At 36.2% G+C, this 22,460-nt stretch overlaps 1 protein-coding gene and 1 pseudogene across 3 annotated transcripts in view; both read left to right on the top strand.

Moving 5' to 3' along the window:
- Nucleotides 1-22,460, top strand: part of NKAIN2 (sodium/potassium transporting ATPase interacting 2) — a gene marked incomplete at both ends in the record, with an annotated part of 994,683 nt that overhangs the window by 207,734 nt on the left and 764,489 nt on the right. The window lies entirely within an intron of this gene.
- The window catches only part of LOC308345107 (protein DBF4 homolog A-like), a 29,104-nt pseudogene continuing 24,053 nt past the window's right edge, over nt 17,410-22,460 (top strand). Inside the window, exon 1 of the transcript in view lies at nt 17,410-17,461. The product of the transcript in view is annotated as a protein DBF4 homolog A-like (transcript). The remainder of the gene's footprint in view (nt 17,462-22,460) is intronic.

The following is a 22,460-nucleotide window of genomic DNA, read 5'->3' as shown; positions in this document are numbered from 1 at the left end:
ACCTATCAGTAACCACTGCTGTTACTGGACTTGCCCTTGGGATTCTTACCATGATTGCAAGACCCCCTCACTGGTAGCTATCAGGAGACTGGTGAGGGGCAGTCGGAAATGAGGTGGGGCATACCTGGGCACTCACAGCAGGATCACAGCAGGAGAGAAAACAGGCATATGTGAGGGCCTGGGGTTCTGCTTTCATTGGGGTTGCAGGAGGGAGTCTAGAGTTTTCGCAGGCTTACTCTTTGTTGGTGAGTTAAAAATACCAGGGTTAAGATTTTAGAGCACAGAAGAGGAAAAAAAAATCAACCAAGGTCTCAGGCTGGGGCAGATGTGGGGGCTTCTGAACCCTTTATCCAGTCCTGTGGCCGGCATTGAGCTCAATGGGGGTAGTCCTCTCTGAAGTGGGCATCTTTGCAGTCAAAGCCAAAGTCAGGCGCTCATGTTACAGAAAGAAAAGCTAACGATTAGGGCTTATATTACGTTAGATCAGGTGACTAAGTCATTGTTGAAGTAGAGTGACACAGGATAATGGGGATCTAGACCTCAACGTGCCATAATATTTATTATGTGGACGTTTGCCAGACTGATGGAAGGGCAGATCATTCTAACCAACTGCTTATATTGAACACCTCTTATTTCACCAGTGAAATACGATTTTTGACCCCTTACCCTCTCTGGTATAGAGTACGGTCATATTTGAAGCCGTTAGTTTTACTACCCTAGGGTTTATTCCTGTTCGGGCCACATCAAATGCTGACCATCCTGAAAATGTGTAATAAAGTTAATTGAAATAAATACATCATAGCTTAAATCTATTTTTTTTTTCAAATTGCAGTGGGTGATCATGATATTAATTCACTGGGTCCCTACTACCTTTTTTAAAAATGAAACTATAGAAAATATCAAGATAGAATAGAATAGGATTTTTAAAAATAAAACACTTAACAAGTGTAAGGATTGTTTTGTGAAACTTTAGTTTCATGTCTTACTCTTATTTGTCATGAAGTATATTTTTGGTGGGCTACTGTTAAAAAGATTGTGAAAGCCACAAATTTAAAGCCTGTGGACATTTTATTCCCTTATTTTGTTACTGGCACAGCTGCTGGTTGGAATATATATATTATATAAATATATAGTAAATTCTTATATTTTATCAAAGTTATTTTATAGGGTTTTATTAAGTTAGACTCGAGTGCATTTATATTGAATCTGTAGATTATTTTTACACAAAATCATCTGAATTTATCATAGAATAAGTGAGATAATGAATTAATTATATTTAAAAGCACCTGTTCCTCTCTTCTCTCTCACTCACTGTAACACTTATCTTCTCCTTCCCTCTCCCTTTCTTTACTAATAATTACTGAATGGTGAGCACTTTACATATATTATGTCATTTAATCCTCTACCCTTGAGGTGTTATTTTTCCCATTTTGCAGATGGAGATATTAAGGATTAGAATCTTGACAGTAGTTTTCTCAACGTCACTCAGTATTTAAACCAGGCAGTTTGATTCTATAGTCTGTTATCTTGACTGGTTTATTTTTCAGATATAAAAGACCAAGTTGGATCACCGTATCCGTGCTTTTTGGATCTAATTGCTATGAACACAGAGAACATGGGGAGGGCGAGCACTGGAGGGTTTCCATTCCATTGAATCGCAAATGCTTTACCCCGCAAACTTCATGTTCTTATGTCTCTAGGGCTTTGACTTTAGGGATTACAGGCAAAGACATGAACAGGGAGATAAAAGATTGAAAGAGAACTGTGCACTTGATCACTCAACAAAGAGCAAACAGACAGTGTCACATAGGGCCATATTCTGTTTAAAGCCCCTGTCCACCATCTCCTGCTGGACATGTTGACCCAGCAATGACCTGTAAGTCAATCCAGGGCAAAGGGTATAGCCAGGATGAAGAGTACTGGGTTTTGGGGTTTTTTTGTTTGTTTTTTGTTTTTTTAAACTTGAGTTCTCCAATGGCTCTGCTTTGGTCAGAAGCTTTCAGTGGCATCCACAGAGAAATGTTATCTTTCATCTCACGTGTGTTCATCTTTATTCCTCTTTGTGTTCTCACTGCCTGCCTGCAAGGGTCTGTTTACAAGCATCCATTCTTTTTTTCTTAACAACTAAGGAGTAGGACTGCTGTATAAACCAAACCAAACCAAAACCAAAACCAAAACAAAAAAATAAACAAACCATGTAGACACTTGATCAAAAGGAACAAGGTAATCGTAGGTCATGACTACTCACATTATATACATCTTTTTGTAACCTATTTGAGAGCTATTAATTCCATAAGTGCATGCATGTGAAAGGCATTGTCATCTTTTCTTCCCCGAAGAACTCGGTCTTCCCCAGAGCCCTTTGGGTAGGAGAGGAAATGGCCTTTGTGAAGCGGTTCCAGAGAATCAGCACAAATCCCATTACGAGGACTTCGAGAAGACCAGCCTGAAGTCAGTAATTCAGAAGTAGCAGGAACTGTGGCAAAGTGTGTTTGCTTGGATGCATGTTTTTGAAAGCTTGTGCTGATACTCTACTAAAGGAGATGTTCAATAACTCGAAATTGGGTCAAGCTTTAAATCTCCTGTTTGTCATCCTGAAGAGTAATCCTTATAAATGGCTGCCTTGGCAACAGACAGCACATTAAAACCGACACTGGAGTGGCCAGATCAGGTAGACTTCTTAAGGCGGCACAAGGGAACAATAGCACAGTTGATCCTTAGACGGACCCTTTGAGGGCGTGACCAACAGATGGGACTACTAGTAAGTGGGTACATCGGTGTGTTGCCTATTGCTGTGGCTATTCTTGGAGAAAAGGTGATAGACATGCCATGAGATTGGGGCATGTGCTTTAAGACGGTTTTCCATGTTTCTGCATAGGAAAGAAATTTTTACGTTAAAATTAAAAAGAAAATCAATTACTGGGCTCTACTTGATAGATCAAAATTAATAACGATTGTCACAAATTTGCACTGTGTTGTGTTCCTGAAATACGAAGCTTAGTTCTTTCCATTCTCCGGTTTAATTTGAGGTGCCTGTTGCTCCGATTCACTCTCTTCTGTCTCTTGTCTCTCTTCCCCTTGTCTCTCACCTCCATCTGCCTGTCTGACTATTGGCCTCGTTTCCAAGCTCCTCTGTGGCCTCCTGTGTCAAATTGGAAAACTGCCACCATATTTGGAGGGCAGGGAGAGGTGGAAGAAGCCATTGCTCCAGATCAGTAGTTGGCAGGTTTAATAAGCAAGGAATTTACATATGAGGCTTGTCTTGGGTGGCTATAAAATGAGTAGATCTCCACACCAGCCTGCCAGAATCTTCAAAGTTTATACAGAGACCTTAACTGGATTTAGTCATGTATATGATGGTCTAGGTGCTCTCAACACCACATCATTATCTCAAGACTTGTGTTTGTGAGACAGCCCACATCATTATCTCAAGACTTGTGTCTGTGAGACAGTCTCTGGGAGTGGAGGAGGCAGATGGAACACACATTCCAAGGACAAGGGGACGAGGTATGGAGCCTCCGATTGTTGGGATCCAGCTCATGGGCCATCTGGTGGTCACATCCTCTTAACGACCTCCTCAAACACGGTTTCTCTTCTCTCTCTGTGTCTCTCTGAAGACTGCCCAGTCTGCTTACTCATCCAGCTCTTTAGCTAGCTCCGATTTCGAATTGATAGTGAGAATTTGTTTTGTGTACGTAAGGGGTAAGCAGTCATCAGAGCTAATTTTTTGCATTCTGAGTCTTGAGTAGTCTGTTTGGTTGCTTACCCTACCAAGAATGTGGCATTCCCTTTAGAAATACACACAAATAGTGCTGGGTGGCAGCTTGAGAAGGTGGGCTGCTATTGGCATCTACACCTGGCAATGTCCTGTCCCTGTCAGCACTGAGACCTGCAGATTGTTCTTTGCCAAATAGGTGCTTCTGACTTTCATTGTTTATATTTCTACACTTATCTTTTGTAACTCTGAAAACAGAAGTTAGCTTATAATTAGGTATAGTCACTTCATGTGCAGGCTTTTCTAATTCTAAAGTTAATTGCTTTGTTAATAAGGCAAATAGGAACATTGTGAATGAATTTGGGAAACGCACAGTACTGAGTAGCCTTGAAAAAGTTGGTTTCTGCAAAGTGTGTCCATTTTGTACTCTGGAGTGTTTATGTGTGTCTCACACACCCACAGGTGAAACGTTTGCCCATGAATCTTTCACTTGGTTTGCATTGCTAACAGTTAGTGTCCTAAGAAGTAAGTGTTTGTAATTTAAAAGGGGGATGGATGGTGTGCCTTTTATATCCCTTCTCCATACTCAAGAATTTAAGCTCAGATTCATAATATTAGTGGTACTTTTAAATGTAAATGCATTTACTTGGTGTGGCTGTCCACTGGCTATTCTCAAAGTATGATTTGTGGACCTTTCAGAGAGTCGGAAAGATTGAACTATTTCCGTAATAATAGGGAGAGATTATTTAACTTTTTCATTTTATGGATATTTGCACTGATGCAAAAAAATACTATTACTCACTTCCGCATGAATCAGGGCATTGGCTTCAAGGTGTTCTTTACTGCAGTGCACTCAGGGTGCGCTTAAAACACCAAAGGTAAGTTTCCCTTAAAATCCTCGCTGAAGCAGTAAAAACTATGAATTTTGTTAATTATCCATCCCTGAATAAGTACTCTTTTGCTCTTGTGTGACAAAGTGGGAAGCATGCATCAAGCAGCTTTGCTGTATACTGAAGTATGATTCTACATCGTCTGGGGGAAAAGCACCGGGGCAGTTGCTTGAGTTGTGAGTTAAGCTCGGTGCTTGCTTCTGTGTTAACACCAGTTTTACTTGGAAAAGAACTGATGAATTTAGACTTGGGTATTTCCATACGTTCTCTGAAACAGACAAGGTAAGTTTGTCACTTTATGAAACAGTTGAGAGGGACATCTGGCTGGCTCAGTAGGTGGAGCAAAGGGCTCCTGATCTTGGGGTTGTGAGTTCAAACCCCCATATGGGGAGTAGAGATGACTTAAAAAAAATGGAAATTAAGAAAGGCAGTTGACCATGTTTGTTAATGACAAAATTGGAGTTTTAAGTTTTTGAGTTCTGGAGAACTTATATTTGCCATTGTAAGTTTGACAATTTCCCAGGACTTAAAGACTTTTCTGATGAGATGGATGGTAACACTAATAATGAATATGACCTCTATATACTGTTTAACAAAAAGAGCCAACATTTGGGAAATCTGCCTAATTCAAATTATTTTCAAATCACTAATCTAGGATATTACAAAATTAGTCATGGACAAAAAACCCATCCAAAGTGCAAGATACACTAATTGATTTTAATGTTACAAAATTGTATTGATACAGTTTTAGATCCATGTTGCAACTTAACTTAAAAAAATAAAAACACTGTACCTTTCAACTTTTGGTGTAGTATCGAAGAATACTGAAAGGGTTTTATAATACCCCTCTCTTTTCCAAGTACATATTTGTGAGAAACTAAGTTTTCTACATACTCTTTAATCAAAATAGCATATGGAACAAAGAACCAAATGGGGGAGACTCAGACTTTCTCTCTGTAAAGCCTATAATTCTAAAATATGCTATATATATATATATATATATATATATATATAATATATAAATAAAATACTTTCGTCAACTTCTTTTTATTTTGGAAAAGTTATTTTTCATAAATACTTAATATATAATGCGTTTATTTTTATTTTAAAGTGTTTGAATTTGGGACACCTGGGTGCCTCAGTCGTTATGTGTCTGCCTTTAGCTCAGGTCATGATCTCAGGGTCCTGGGATTGAGCCCCACATGGGGCTCCCTGCTCAGCGGGAAGGCTGCTTCTCCCTCTCCCACTTCCCTTGCTTGTGTTCCCTTGCTCATTGTCACTCTCTGTCAAATAAATAAATAAAATCTTAAAAAAAATAAAATGTTTAAATTTTTCTAGTCTTTGTTATGATAAGTATCAATACCTTATAACTTACATAACTTTTGGATCCTCAGTACCTTTACACTGTACATACGTTTTGAGACCAAGTAATTTCAAGAATATCTGGTCTAATATATTCATATTGAAGTAAACATTTTTTTAAAATAACAGAATTGTAAGCATCATAATGGAAGTTATTTAATCAAAAAAGAAATTAAGTTGACTTAACGAGAATATACAAAATCAGATAATTTATCAAACGTAATACCTTACCATGGTCTGACTATGTGAAATCTCTTAAACAGTTCTGTTCTCACCCAAGGTGGGGCATCGGTCTCTTAATACTACTTCTTCCCTTTTAATTCCAAAGTCAGAATGCATCAAAGGAACAGGACTGACTTCGAAAAGATACTGTGGTCTTGATTTTAAACGAATATCCCAAGTTTAGATTTTTTCTCTTACAGGGCCCCAACTACAAAATCTATTCCTCTTGAAATGTCAAGGAAGTACAATTTCTTTGAAAGCTAGACATTTCCCTCTGAACAGGGTGAACCACTCCTACTTCTAATTGAGAGGTGACTATCTGAGAAATTGAAGGGATCCAAGGGATTTGTAAGATGACCTGAGTCTCCCCAGAGCACAGATCAAAGTGTAACCCCTGGGTATTTTGTAACTGACAGGGGTCTTACCCTGCCCTCACCCTGGGGGTCAGAGTAAAGGAAAGCATGTGATTGTAACTGCATAATCCTTACTCCAGTAGTTCACAGTAACGGCCATGGCAAATTTTCACTTTTTTCCCCCTTCTGTACTGTAAAGTTGTATAACATAATTATTTTGTGTATTTTCATTGCAAATTTAGAGATGATCCCAGGAACAAATCATTGAGAAAGTTGGGTGCATCATACTAGATTCCTTTACAGTTCTATTTATACGATAGTGTCCTAGCTAAGAATGTACCCTGGACTCAAACCACTGTCTCTATCACATACTGACCTTGGTTAGTAAGGGCAAGTCGCTTAAAATTTCTTTGCCTTAATTCAGTCTCCTATAACATAGGGATAATAGTCGCTTATACAACTCTCATAGGGGCTTTTTAAAAGTTAAAGTGTGTGTGTGTGTGTGTGTTTAGAGTAGTGAGTAGAACATAATAAAATTTCAGTCAAATTGGCTAGTATAGTTATTGCTGCAGTGGTCTTATCCTATGATGGGCCTTTCTGCCCTTAGAAATTGTTTAAAAAAGCAAAAATTGGCTGGGACTTTTTTTTTTTTTCCTTCTAATTTCTTTTGTACAGTTTTTAATCTTCAATAGATATAATCTCTTCTACAATCGTTATCCACCTACTGATACATTTTTAAGGAGTAATCCCTAATCACTATCTCTACTTTTTCTCCTCTTGACTCAAATTCATTGGTTTAAACTCTTTTTGACCAGATTCTGTTCACAAGGCTATGTGACAACTGCTCTCACAAAGGTCTTTAATCACTACCTATTTGCTGAATCTAAAAACAACTTGGACTTTGAGTCACAATCATTTGGCTTTCCACAGGCCATTGTTGAGTACCTCCTTCTCCTTTGGTTCTCCTTTTTCTCTCTGGTCCTCCTTTTCAGTGTTGGATGGAGTCTTTCTCCGTCACACATCAGCTTTGAGGTCATTTTCCAGAGGCCTAACTGAAGTCCTCTCTTGTTTTTGTTTTATACACTCTACATGTGTGAGACCGCCAATCCTTTCATGTTAAACGATCATAGTAAAACTATTTATTCCCTAACCTGTTTCCCTTTTAAAGCTCTAGACTTATATTTCCAACTGACTACAAGTCTCCATCTGAATTTCAGTTGTGTACCTCATAGTTAACATGTCTCAAACCTAAGTCATTATCTTCCTTCCCCAAACTTGTGTTAAACCTCTGTCTTAGTGGTATTGTCACACACAGAGCCTCCTAAACTTGATGTATCTTTTACACAACTCCTCCAAATGCCTTCATGTTTAATGGGGACATCGATTCTTCTAGACTGAATTCTTATACTTTACGTCAGTACATAAAATCAGTTTCCCCTTGTTTTTCATTGGTCTGCTTAGTTTAGGCCTTCATCAAATTTTAAATAAAGAATTATACAGTCTTTCTAGCTAGTATGGTCCTGTCACCACACTCTTGCCCCCTAAATTCAAAATCCACACTGCTTGCTTCAGGGTATACTTTTTAGTGGTCTGGTCAGATCATTCCCGTGAGATCAGTCTCACTTGGCTCATTACACATGGGGCAGAATTCAAAGCTGTAACAAATTATACAACAGTCTGAGCCACAGCTTACCTGTCCAGCTTCACCACCTCATCACATACTGCTCCTTTCATCTAGTCATACAGGCAACCTATCTTTTTTTTTTTTCCTTTTTTTTTTTTTAACAATTTATGGAGGTATCATTGACATGAAAGAAAATGAATATAAAGTATACTTACCTGATAAGTTTTGACATATTATACCATGACCTATGAACCTTGACCATAATCATGATGAAAAACCTACCCCTCACCTCCAAAAGTTTCTTTGTGCCCCTTTTTTTCCTATCCTCTCACCTCTCCAATCCCCACCCCAGATAATGACTAATATCCTTTCTGTCACTATAGGTTAGTTTCCATTTTCTAGAATTTTACATAAGTAGTATCATATAGTATTGCTGTTTCTTTCATCTGGCTTATTTTACTTGGCATAGTGGGTTGAGAGCCTCTTAGGTTGAATATACTGATAGTTCAATTTCATTGCTGAATAGTATTCCAACTATAGATGTACTGCGTTTATTTATACTTTTACCTGTTGATGGACATTGGGTCGTTTCCAGTTTGGGGATTTGAAAAAAAAATAAGCTTTACTGTGCATTTGTGTATAATTCTTCTCAGGGATATATGCTTTCCTTTGTCTTGAGTAAATACTTCGGAATGAAAGGCTAGGTCATATGGTAGATGTATATTTTACTTTTTATGAAACTGTCACACTGTTTTTCAAAATAGTGGTGACATTTTACAACCCTGTCAGTGACGCGTGAGAGTTTTAGCTATTCTGTCTCCTTGACAACACTTGAGATGTTCAGTCTGCTTAATTGTAGCCATTTAAATAGATGTATAGTAAGGGGGTAAAGTGTGTAGTGGTATCTTATTGTGGTTTTATTTAAATTTCCCTAATTATGTTGAACATCTTTTATGTGACTTGTTATATAACTTATTTAGTGAATTATCTAGTAATATATTTTGTCCACTTTTAAATTAGAAATTTTATTTCATGCTAAAAATTTGAGCATTCTTTGTAGTTTCTACATACAAGTCTTTTATCAAATACTTTTGAAAATACTATTTGAGTCTGTTTCTTTTCATTCTCTGAATGGTGTTCTTAAAGAAACTTAATATGAAGTGCAGCTTACCTATTTTTTCATTATAGATTTTGTTTCATTCAAGAAATCTTTTTATCCCCTATTTCTTATCTAGAAGTTTTGTTTCAGCATTAAAACTGTTAATCTATTTGTGTCTATTTACATAAGTATGCTCATCATTTTTCATCTCATAATTAAGATATGAGCAGTCTAAGGTGAAAGGAGGTAATGATATAGTGAATGAGTTATCTTCTTTGTAAATTAAAGTTTAATTAGTAAAGACCATAGTTAAAACAGGCATCCCTGATAATTTGTGTGGTAGGCAGAATAATTGTCTTGAAAAAAACAACAACAAAAAACTCTGGGAGGGAAAACAAAACAAAACTGGAAACTATATTACCTTATATGGCAAAGGGGAATTTGCAGGTGTGATGAAGGTCTTAGAACTATAGATGGGAAAATTATTCAGATGGGTCCAGTCTAATCACATGAGTTTTAAGAGCAATGAACCTTTCTTTGCTAAGGTCAGAGACCAATGCAGTCATAGAAAATGGTTTAGAGAGATGCAACCTTGCTGGCTTACATAAAGAAGGGCCTCAAGCCAATGAATGCAGGTGGCTTCTGGAAGCTAGGAAAGGCAAGGTGAGGGATTCTTTCATAGTGTCCAAAAAGGAGTGTAGCCCTACTGACATCTTGATTATAGTCCAAGGGATTTTTATTGGTCTTATGAGCTCAATAACTATAAGAGAGATGATATGCATATTTGCTTATATGAACAAAAAGGACAACGTACAAAATGCACAGTATTGTACTCTTCTCCCAATCAGTCATATGTTGTAACCTATTCTTTCACTCAGTAGTATGTTTTGATCTTTTTAGGTCAATAAGCATCCTTCACTTTTCCCCAACAACTCTTCTAACATTGGACACTAACATTGTTTTCAGTATTCTGTAATTATTAAAAAAAAATTATTAATTTGTTGCCTTTTAATATTTAGAAGTTTCTTTTATTTCTTCCTCCTCAGATTATTTTTACCTGATTAAAAATATATTTATGAAAATACTCTAGAAAAATTGTTTATATAAGGATATAACACTTCCTCTGGATGTTAACATTTTGTTTCGAAACGTCTTTTTTTTTTTTTTTTTAGAACACATATTTCCATAAAAGGAAGTTTTAATATGCTTGTTTAAGAAACTATTGATACTTTTGTCATTATTTTGAAAGACTGCATATTTAACCATATAAACATTCCATTATTTGTTTAACCTAGCTCCTGCTAATTGATTTATTTCCCCATTATTTTGGTATTTTAAATGTTCTTGAACTCAGTGGTCTTATATGAATAATTTTTAAAATACTTTCTCTGATTATTGTCTTAACAAAATTTTTAGAGATAACCTCCTATTCCAATGGAATGTGTAATTTGAAGGAATTAAATTGATATTATCGGACTGTCGTCAAGGAAATTTTAATGGCTCATGACTAGCAGAATATGAAGGGCATATGCTGCCGGCATGCCTGCCTAAAACCATTGCTTCTGTTTTCTTGCCTCTGGAGTACATATTATATTTGGGTTACTACAGCTTGGGAAAGGGATACTTCCGTGGGGGTAAATTCTGATTGGTAAAGCCAACTGTATTTAATTCTCTTCCCTTTGTCCGTGAATGTTTTAGGGATGGCACCATAACCCAGTTTTGGGGAAAATCTTTAAAAATTTTTTTCTTTGCTCTTAAAGAGAAAGGTGAACTTTTCCTTCCTTCCCCAAATTATATTTATCAATATATGATGGTTTTTATAGAGTTTAAGTTTTAATTTCTTACTCCTTCCAATTTTCAAGTTGAACCCTGCCTTCTTAAATCCCATCACCATGAAGTCACACAGTGTGCCTCATGCTTGAGAGCCTCTTATTGGATCATTTCATAGTTCATTAAAAGAACCACATTTTGAATGGTTCAGCTGAGAATAAAAACCACCATGAAGTACTGCAAAGCTGTTCTCTAAGTTTAGCATAACTACTCAGGCCTCTGATTTTAGCTGTAAAATCATTAGCTGTGAATGGTTCCTTAGTAACGATAACATCTCCTTGGATAACTACATCAGTCCAAAGAAGTTTGGTTCATTTTATTCTAGGCATCTCCCATAACAGTCAGTATTTATGAGCTCTTCTCTTGAAGTACCATTCCAGATGTGGTTTCAGTTATCCCCCTAAGTGCTCTGGGGGATGCTCTACCTTCTACAGTGACCAGTGCTAGGGATGGATGTGATTACTGGATTACTGTCCTGGAATACACCTTGCAGACTTCTCCTTTCTCCCTCTCCCTCTCTCACTCTTTCTCTGTCTACCACCAACCCTTACTATGCAATCAATCTACGCTGCTGAAGTTCTTCTAAACTACATTTTGTATTTTTCTAGTTTATATATTTTTTCTTTCTAGATATTTCCAATTTTGATCTGTGGATTCAGAGACTTATAGAATACTTTGCAAACTTTAAGAAGTATGAAACTATTGGATCTTTTCCAATTTTCGCATTTAAAATTTTATAACTTAGATTTTAAGGTCACAGTTTGGGGACTATTACTTACCACTTATTGTAAATAGAATAAAAATTGCCAATATAAGACCCCTCTGGCAAAGCTTATGTGTACAAAAGAAACCAAATATTCCTTTGTAATTGTTAATGAAAGGCTAAGGAATCATGGGCAGGTTTTGTTGTAAAATTTGCAGAATAAAAACTCTTGAGGAAATCTGTTCAAGCCTCAACAAATCGTACTGTCAAGAACTAGTTAATCATAAACATAATAATCTGAATTGCTGGAATTAAAAAAAAATGCATTTATATGCAATGCTTGATGTACCTTGATTAACTTGGCAGTTTAGTGCAGGCTTTCCCCGAAAGCAATGATCAGTTTTTACTCAAAATAAATTGAACTGTTGTACGAATTCATGCCACAGTCCACAATGCTAATCAGTTTTGAAGAAGCTGAAATTACCTTTTTAACGTGACTTTGAAATTGTCTTTGCTTAACTTTTTTCCCTCAAACAATTTCGCTGTTTCTGAGGCATTTTCCTGGACCACAGGCCTCGACTGTGAACATGTTAGGCACCCTAACACGAGCGACAACCGACTCTCAACTGCAGGGATGACTTAGGGATTGGCTGTTTTGTTCCAGGTGCAGGTTTTCATCCTTTACGTTCTTTTTTCTTATGGTTCCTACAGTCGCTGTGTGGGGTTGGTTCTTTTTATTTCTATTTTACAAATTAAGAGAAATAACCAAAGACCAGAGATTTTAATTGCATTTTCCTGCCTAAGGTATGTGTTGGAGCCAGTTTTTGAACCCAGGTCTGCTCTACTGCAAGTGCCCGATGCTGTGTTCAAGTTAGACACCCCCAGGCTGTCACCTAGCCTGTCCAAACATCACACTGGCCCACTCGGGTACAGTTTCTCACCATAAAATGGAACCAATTAATGACATGGTCCCCCCCGCCCCTTAACATTTCTATCTTACTGTGCAAATCTTAAAATATAATAAAGCGACATTGGCTTGACTTTTGAGAGCATAATTTTCAGAGTATATTTCCACTGTGGGGGTGGAAAGAAAGCATATTGAAGTAAATTTAAATATTATTTGGCATCTGAATCGTAAAAATCTGTGAAATTTTGTTTTAAGGGTCTTTGATCTTGAAGTTTAAATTGTCAGGTTCAAAAACAAAAAAATTTTTTTTTTCCCAAAATGGAGTTCATTTTCTACAGTAATAAACTCTTCCTGGTTATTTGTATCTAATGTCATCATTTTTGTATCTTAGCAAAAACTTCGTAAATATCCTAGATCATCTTATAGAAAGGATAAATATTTTAGATCGCTTTAAATGTAAAAGTGTCTATTTGGAGGGAACTGTGCATCTTGCGTCTGGAAATTTGGTTGTTTTGTCATCTGCATTTAGATAAATTAATGTAAAAATATTATCTAAAATTCATAAATTCTTGGAATGATCACTGTAAAAAGTCAGTTACCTCCTACTTTTCCTACTTCCCTATGTTGGAGATAACTGGTTTTTGTTTTTGTTTTTGTTTTCATTATAACTAAACAGAGTTTTAAAAAATACTGAAGATACGACTTCTAGATAGAAACTCATTTTGATGAAAAACAATGTTCAATGGAAGCCATTGAAATCTAATTTATTAGTGGATATTTTTATTAGTAAACTTGAATAGTCTAGGTGCTATGGAAGATGGGCTTCTATCTTATTGCTTATGCATTCATTCTCTTTTATATTATTGTTCACTTCAGCCTGAAATATCATCACTTTGAGCGATATCTCTATTCCTCTTCATAATATTTGAACAGAAAAGGCAGTAGGAAGCAGAGATGACTTTTCCCCCGAGATCCTGTGAAGTGTTCATCTATACCCACACTGTCCATGCTTGTTCTTTGTATTTCCAAAAGTCAATGTAAAAATGGGTCATTTTCTCTTGGTGAAGGAGTAATGTTTTTCTTGCCAAAATTAATGGATATCATTGATCAATGTCCTTTGCATATTAATATTAGAACAGAGTTTTGAGACTTTTTATTGGGTTAATTCTCTTAGCATCATTTCTTCCAATGCAAGTTATCCAATATCCAAAATGGGAGATTAAGGACAACACTCCCTGGTGTTGTAACTTTTGTGTTTGTATCTTGAGAACAGGCTAAAATAGAAGTAACATAAAATCTTACGTTTCCTGCCACTTCTGTGTATCTCAGGAAAGGACTTGATAGAAGGACAAAATTTAATCTTTTGAAGGAAGGTAGAAAGCAACATAAAGGTATTTATATTGACCATTAAAAGCATTAAATGAATTAATGATTTAAGAGCATTCATTCAGCCAGTACTTGTTGAGTATCTACTATATTTTAGATACAGTTAGTCCTGAAGATTAAGCTTGTGAAAGGTTGTTTTTTTTTTTTGTTTTTTTTTTAAGATTTTATTTATTTATTTGACAGAGAGAGAGACAGAGAGAGAGGGAACACAAGCAAGGGGAGCGGGAGAGGAAGAAGGCTTCCCACTGAGCGGGGAGCTGGATGTGGGACTCCATCCCAGGGTCCTGGGATCATGACCTGAGCCAAAGGCAGCCGCTTTACAACTGAGCCACCCAGGCGCCCAATTGTCTTTTTTTTTTTTTTTTTTTTGAAGTCTAGTCAGCATTATTACCTATGTCATTTCAATTTGTATCACCTATATTTGGCATACTACATCTCTTAATATTTCAATACCACATGCATATACTATATATATTATCCTCTCAAATCATTAGAGGTTTTCTCTTCTAAAAGTGCTTCAGAAGGAAAGGACATTTTTATACTTGTCCACCTTACATGTTTTATGGAATTTTTAACCATGTAAATGTTTCTTTTCTGAAGAAAAAGCAGTTTTTAACTTTTTGATTTATAGGTTTGCTATATAGGCACTTTTGTACTCCTTTGCTGGAAAAATTTATTTGGGAATACTTCCCTTCTCCCCATTTTACTGCCTTTAATTGTATCTGGGTTTTCATGAGATTTCTATAGAAGTTAATTGAATACATGTAATATCTAGTCATATCATGATCACAATCTTTACCTGGGTGGATGTAAGGACTGGAGTTCCAATTTTAGCGGGTGTAGACATTTTTGACCATGTATTTTTGAGATTAAATAAAAGGAAGATAAATGACAACTTATTCTGTTCTTTTCCAATTACAAGCTAGGGTTAGAAAAGCCAAGTTCAGTCAGCTAAAGATGAGTTATCTACAAATGAGCCTACTTGGAAACAGATTAGCAATTTAAATGACTAAGTTAATAAGATCCAATTATAGCTAATTTGCCTATCCTTTCTTTCCTTTGCCCTCCCACAGGCTTCAGAGTGTGAATGCCTTCCATGAATTCCTGGGAGCAGAGGGGGAGGTTTGTAGGTCAGGGGAGTTTGTAAAGAAAACAGTCACAGTTATTACACCTGTGTAGGCTCTATGGGCTCTGCAGCCCATATATGTTTATTAACAAATAAATATGTATTTTAACACATGCATGCTTATATATATGTTTTAAAATGTGTACATATATACAACATGTGGATACACGTATGCATGCATATATGTGTTCATGTTATAAATGTGTGCATTATGTAATGTGCATACATGTATATGTGCACGCCTATACTCATATGCTCATATACAGCCATATTCCAATTGATATTCTGATAGCTTTTTTTCCTTTCTTACCTTACTGGCTCACTTTTTCCTAACTACTCCTTCAAATTCACATTTTTCCCAATTTACTGGCATACTGCTAATTCTCCTTTATATATTTTTTTTCATAGCTTTTACCCCTTATCACTTAATTTAGTATTCCCCTACCACCTTTCAAATACTGAATCTTCCTGCTCTGTGCCTTAATTTTTTGAAAAATGTACTTTTGTTCATTTCTATATCAGTATGTATCTTTGAAATGTTCACTCATTGATATTAATAACACATTGTTACATTTAAGAATGCCAGCGTTATCAGTAATATATTTTAAGGAATTTGAGATTTTAGAGAATTTCTCATTATTGCAGGATAAATTAACTTTACATTGATTTTCTCATTACCTCTGCTCAAATGCAGGTACTATTTCCCCAAGCACTGTGTTGCTCAAAGAAGACACTTATATGTTCCTATTACATTTTTGCAACTGAAGAGTTACAGAATGTAAAGCCAAATGGGGGAGGGATTTTGGCTAGGCAATATGGAGGTAAATTAAGAAATGTGGCTTCCAGAGTTAAAAGACAACCTGTATTGGTAGAGTACCAGGTGGGATAAGGGAAGGATTGATATAGAAAAGCCATCTGAAATTAATATTTAGGGATGTAATAGAAAGAGTATACTATCATTAAGAATTGTTAGGAAACAATTAAAATGTTTCAGATTTGAAAATTTAAAATGGGATGATAGGGGATGATTTTTAAAAAATGAAATAGTGATGATTTGTTACTGAAAGGAACAATGCCCTGCACTCAAATCATGTCCAAATGACTTTTGGTACAAGAACAAAGTTTCAAGCTTTCTGGTTTTTGCTTTTATTTTTTAAATGATGTGTCATTTGTTTTAGTCAATATTTCCTCAATTCAGGGATTGATAAACATCTTTCTAAAGGTGTAATCAACACCTTATTAAACACCTTGTATTAAATCAATCCTATCAGGTTAGCCTTCAAAAAATTTATTAGGTGTAATAGTTTATACATCTAGGTCACTTATATTTTAACATTATCGAGTGGCTTTTTTTTTTTTTTAAAGATTTTATTTATTTATTTCTCAGAGAGAGAGAGGGAGAGAGAGTGAGCAAGCAGAGGCAGAGGGAGAAGCAGGCTCCCTGCCAAGCAAGGAGCCCAATGTGGGACTCGATCCCAGGACGCTGGGATCATGACCTGAGCGGAAGGCAGCTGCTTAACCAACTGAGCCACCCAGGTGTCCCTATCGAGTGGCTTTTATAAACTGGTACATGATGGCAGAGAATGCACAGAGAGAATCGGAGAGCACCAGAGGAATGTGGGCATTTCCCCCTGTTATATTGTTTCATCAAAACCAGTCCTCTCCCACTGGAGAAAGCGCTTTAAAAAAAAAAAAAAAGGAGAAAAACAAAACAAATACTTAAGAAATTAATGTAAGGAGATAGGAAATAACCTATGGACTTTTTAAATATGTACTCATTGACTTTTGTGTTTAAATAGTTTTTGATAAAGCAAGTTCTATGATCTCTGTTTATATTATACGTGATAAATAGACAATTATGAAAATTTAAAAAATTACAATGCTGCCACTTCAACAGGGTGCTTTTCCTAATTATTAAAGTATATTTTATGATAATTTATTAGTAGTATGCATCCATTTTCTCAATGGCCTGCGTTAAAGATAAGCTGTCTTACGTCTGTTCGTATTGTAGACCTAGAGTACAGGGAAATGGATTTTGCTTTAATCCAAGGCCAGTTTCTTCATAGGGATTCTGCTCTTAAGTCACTAATACAAACCCATTTTCTATCTGTCTTTTGTCTTTATTTCTGTGGTTAAGGATTGGAGGGAACTGTCATTTTTTCCAGTGCTGACCTCCTAGATCCTCTGTATCGATGGGCTGGGACGTGCAGCCTGTGCAGTGGGACACTGAGATTTGTGATGCAGGTAGATCTCTGTTTCTGTCCCAGCCCAATGAACCCACAACACTAGAGAAACAGTGAGGTCACAACAGCATTAAAGAACCCCTCCCAGATTCTCGCAGTGAAATCTAGGTAAGAATCAATAAGCAAATGAAGCAAAAACCCCAGAAAAAAATGAATGTCCTTAGTGAGTGGTGGTGGTCTCTTTTTACCTTTTTTTTTTTTTGGTCAGACCTTCAAATACATTGTTAATTAGGAAAATAATGCCTTCACATTTGCTTATTTAATATTCTAGTAACCAATTTAGTGAATCAGAAGGGAGCTGATTTCTATGCAGTTCGGTTGGTTGTTCAGTAACTCCATACCAAGAATGCCTTGTTCTTCAATTCTCCTTTCTTTTGCTAATCAGAAAACTGTACTGTCTACCAGAATGTCCAATGTGCATCTCATCTATAAATAACCCTAGACCTTTGGAGTAAAACTACAAAGGAATGGCAAATCTAGGATATCCACACCACTACTCCCTCTTTCCGCTTGTAGCAGACACTCCGCATCAATCACTGTTTTTTCCCCCACTGAAATTTACAGGTATCCCAGTTGTTCTTGACCTTGCATTCAGACAACTAATACTGATCAGTGTTAACATACACAAACCTAGTTCTTATCCCTTCCTTTAAGCATGTTAAACTCTCTTGTCCTAAAAAAAACCAAAAACCAAAACCAAAACAAAAAACAAAACCCAAACTTCGAGCCCACCTTGTTACTATCCCTTAAACTCTTCTTTCCTTAGCTAAGCTTCTTGAAAGAGTTTCTCCACCAGCTGTCCTAACTTCCTCACGTTCTGTTCTTGGCTTAGCCTATTGTGGCCTTCGGTGTCCGCTGCTCCACTAAAGCTGTGCCGGTAGATCTCTGGAAATCCTGAGGCTGCAGTACCATTCAGCTTTTATTTTCCTGCCACTGAGTTTATCTCTTGTACTTTTTCTCTGCACTCTCCCACTGGTTCTTCATTTCTCCTGATTGTCTTCTGATGACTCATGAGCTCCTCATGCTCTTATTTTCCCTGGGATATCCTTGACCCCCAGAGGGTCTCAATCTCCACCTGTCCTCTGTCAATCTCCCTCAGGTTTTCATTATTATAGCTTGAAGTCGCTATGCCTTACCTTAGCCTCTTCTGATATTTATTTAGTCTTGTATGTCAAAATTCCTGTGGCCTTGTCCTCCCAGATAACCCACAAGAAACCCATAGATAACATTCACACCTCCTGAGTTCTGCCTTTCAGAGGATATGCTCATGTCCCCATCAAGTCTGAGTCAGCTGGATATAGGCATTAGCTGTCACTCTTTATTTCATCCATTGCCTTCACCTCAACTGAATCAACTGTCAAGTTTCACATGAACTCCAAGTAGCTCTTAAATTTTTTCTCCCTCTCTGTATCTTGTTACCATTGTCCTAAGATTTATAACCTTCTACCTAGCCTCTTAATTACTCATTCTGTTGCCCTTCTACTCTTTGCTGCAGGTAAAGAAAAATATACCTTAAATGAAAATTCAACCATGTCATTCGTCTAATCAGAATCTTTAAGTACCCCAAATACCTAGATAATAAAGGCCAGTGTCGTTAGCATAGAATATATAGTTTTCATGATTTGGTTCTTATCTAATGGTATCTTTGGAATTTAGTTAAGGTGGAATGACACCGGAAGGTGAACTGTTCTCTGCACAAACCATGGTGTTTCATAACTTTACATCTTTACTGTTGGCACTGTCTAGAACACCCTGTCCTTCCCTTTCTGCCAGTCTAACATACACATCCTTTAGGATTTTATGTATGCCTCATTGAACCTATAAAACCTTCACTGAGGTCTCAGTCTAGCTTAATGTCCTCTTCTCCAAACCTCTATAGCATCTTTCTTTTTTGCATGCAGTGGTTTGCTTTACATTCACATTTAGCATAAGGTGCCAATTTCAAAATCAAAGAACAAAGAGTGGAAGACTTACTGCATTCCATGTTCAAGAGCCTGAGAATGATAGTTATTAAGTGGGGCCACAGTAAGTGACACCAGTTTGGAAGGACAAAGGAGCACATGGCCAGCTCTTTGTATTTTTCAGTGTTGCAGACCCTGATAAAGTTTTAGACCAAATCCAGCAAGCCTTTATTGGTAGCCACTGTGTACCAGACCTTAATTACACGCTTTAAAGTATATTATCATCTTTAAACCTCACAAAAAATAAAGCTCTCTTTAAAGAAGTGAGGTTTCATATTAAAGTAGAATCAAGTAAACATGGAGGCAAGTAGGGATTCTTTAAAAATTTTCCATTTCCTATTCACTTCATAATTGTGAACATAAAATGTTGACTATACAGTCATTTCCACTAAACTTCTTTTGATTCTGAGTCTTAGTGGTTCTCACAGTGCTGAATGCAAATCATTAGGACAGCAGTAGTGTGCAAGATGTATACTGGCTTTCATGGATGATTTAAGGAATTTACGGGAATGGTTTTTATCTCTATGTGCCAAGTGTGCTTTCTTTAGAAACTGATCTCACTTAAGATGGGATGTCAATTATGAATTAACTCTGTCAGCTGTCAAAACCAGCTTTGGGATCAGACAACTTCTTATACATTATATAGGATGCATGAGTATATTCTTATGAATTTTCCGTATTCTCTGAGCCCAGTTTAGTGCCTGGAATGAATTAAGTGCTCATTAAATCTTTGTTCAACGGAACTAAACTGGAGGTCAACATTACTAGTGCCCAATATAGAGAAGAACCACCTGCTCCCTTATATTGATTGTTAACCAGGAATCACACAGTGAGTCCTATGTTGTGTTTTTCCTTAAGACAAACCAAGCAGATTCTCTGATGTATGTGGTGACAGAGCTGGCAGAAAGGCAGAATAAAAAGCAGTACTTTAAAATCTTTTCAGGGAGAAAGCAAAACAAAAGATGAAGCTGAAATGTGGGTGGGGGTAGATGTGGTTGGGTTTTAAAGGAACAAAGACTGATGAAGCAGAAATGTAATGCCAGATGTTCAGGATTCTAGATGGCCAATATTACTCTACTGAAATATGTTTCAGTACAGCAGGAGATGTTCAAGAAATAATAATTCCACCATGGTCTTCACTAATTTGTTTTTAAATAGAGTGTGGAGCCCATGTTTTCAAAAGTCTTTAGGAAGAAACTGATGATCTACCTGTGGAATTTTCGAAATTCATTTAATGAAAGTAATCTCTCTGCATACCTTCCAATTTGTTGTCATTTTTATTGTTGAACAAAATTAAGTAGGTGAGTAGATAACTCATTCACACTGGAGTATTCATTAAAAGCCTCAGGGGAAAGGCACTATTAAATTTTGAGGGCAAGGACTACAAAGCAATTTAAAAACGATCGGGATTGCCATGTTAGTGTAATTATGGAATAAGAACGTATTTAACATCATTTGATTTTTTTCCCCTAAAGAATAAAGATTTAGAAGTCCAGACATTCAAAGGCAAGATTTATTTGAAAAAATATATCTCTTTAGCTGTTCCTTCATTGTATTGTCATGGCTGCAAACCAATGAAGGGAATATAGCAATAATATAGCAATATTTCCTTTCTGGTAATGTTTGTTTGCCTGGTGCCCTATTTTTTTTTTGTATATAATACTTTATGTGTTAGTTTATCCTTTGGAGAAAAAAAATCAATAAAATTCCATTGATTAACAATGTCTAACCTACATGTTTTAGCAAACTGAACCACTTTGCCTATTGCTCGTGTGATAGACACTTTTTAATGTAAAAATCTGAGCCAAAGGACAGCAAACACGTTTCTCTTTCAGGAAAAGATGTAGAGAATAGAGAGGAAAGTAGTTCACAATATAAAAAGTTGAAAACATTAAATTACTTGATGCATCAGCCATTTACAAGTATTCAGAAATAGCATATGGTGTGGTTTCAGGGACTTGAGAAGGGATGAAGGTTACTGCTCTATATGTAGAGTTAAATGTGTTGCATTAATGTCTTAAAATAACTTGGATGATTATGTAAAAACCAGTTAAATTTCTAAATACTGATAGAAAATATCTGAGTAAAGATTAGTTTACCCTTCCGTTATTAACTGTTATCTGTTCCCTTATTAACTTGTTAACTGTTATTTTAATAATATTAAAAGATATTATTTAAAATAAATTAACAATATATGAATAGGTAAAAGAAAGCCAACCATTGTGTTTTAAGCGGCTGCTTATTTAGAGCCCGTGGATATCCATTGTACCACAGTTATAAATGTACTTTCTAACTAGCATCCGGTGTAAAATAATTTGGGAATTAGTTAACAAAGGTTAAAATACATTTGGGACATTGAAAGGAAACTGATGAGCAGATTGTTGATGGGTGATTCCATTCTCACTAAGAGAACATCCCATCAAAAGAAAGAAAGGCCTTTGCATTATTAAAAGCCTGTTCTGTAACACTGTTGGGAATTTGGTTGGGTCATGAATGCTGGCAGGTTGTCAGGGAAACAGAAATAATGCAACTGAATGCATAGTCTTCTTGAAAAGTGGCTTTAGTATTGCTACTTTTGGTTGTCTAATGGCCGATCTGGAATTTCTAAAAGTAACATTAATGGAGAGGAACATATTTTCTAGTTTAATTACCTATACCACTTTGTTGATATAGTAGTAATAAAAATGTTTTTCTCGGTATAGAATATTACAATACAAAAGAAAAAAAATTTTTTTTTACAACTAAGGTTTGAAATTTTTGTTTTGATAACGTATGTGCTATGTGTTCTTTTTTTTTTTTTTGATAATGGTATTACTGACCCATTATCACATACTGATTGAGATTTCTAGTGGTTGTGTGAGGGTTTGTGTTAATTAGCTACATTTATGTTCCCATGACCCATTTTTCTAATCACTACTATTTAGAAAGAAGTATGAGAGGATCTACCTTCACTGTATTATCTTTGATAAGACCTGACTTTCTTTTCTTTTTTTTTTTTTCTTAATTTTTTTTTTTCTTTTGAGAGAGAGAGAGAGAATG

This window comes from Martes martes (assembly GCF_963455335.1).
Source record: "Martes martes genome assembly, chromosome: 6".
Taxonomy (NCBI): Eukaryota; Metazoa; Chordata; class Mammalia; order Carnivora; family Mustelidae; genus Martes; species Martes martes.
The sequence above is the reverse complement of the archived record's forward strand: the minus strand, read 5'-3'. Positions and strand labels throughout refer to the sequence as shown.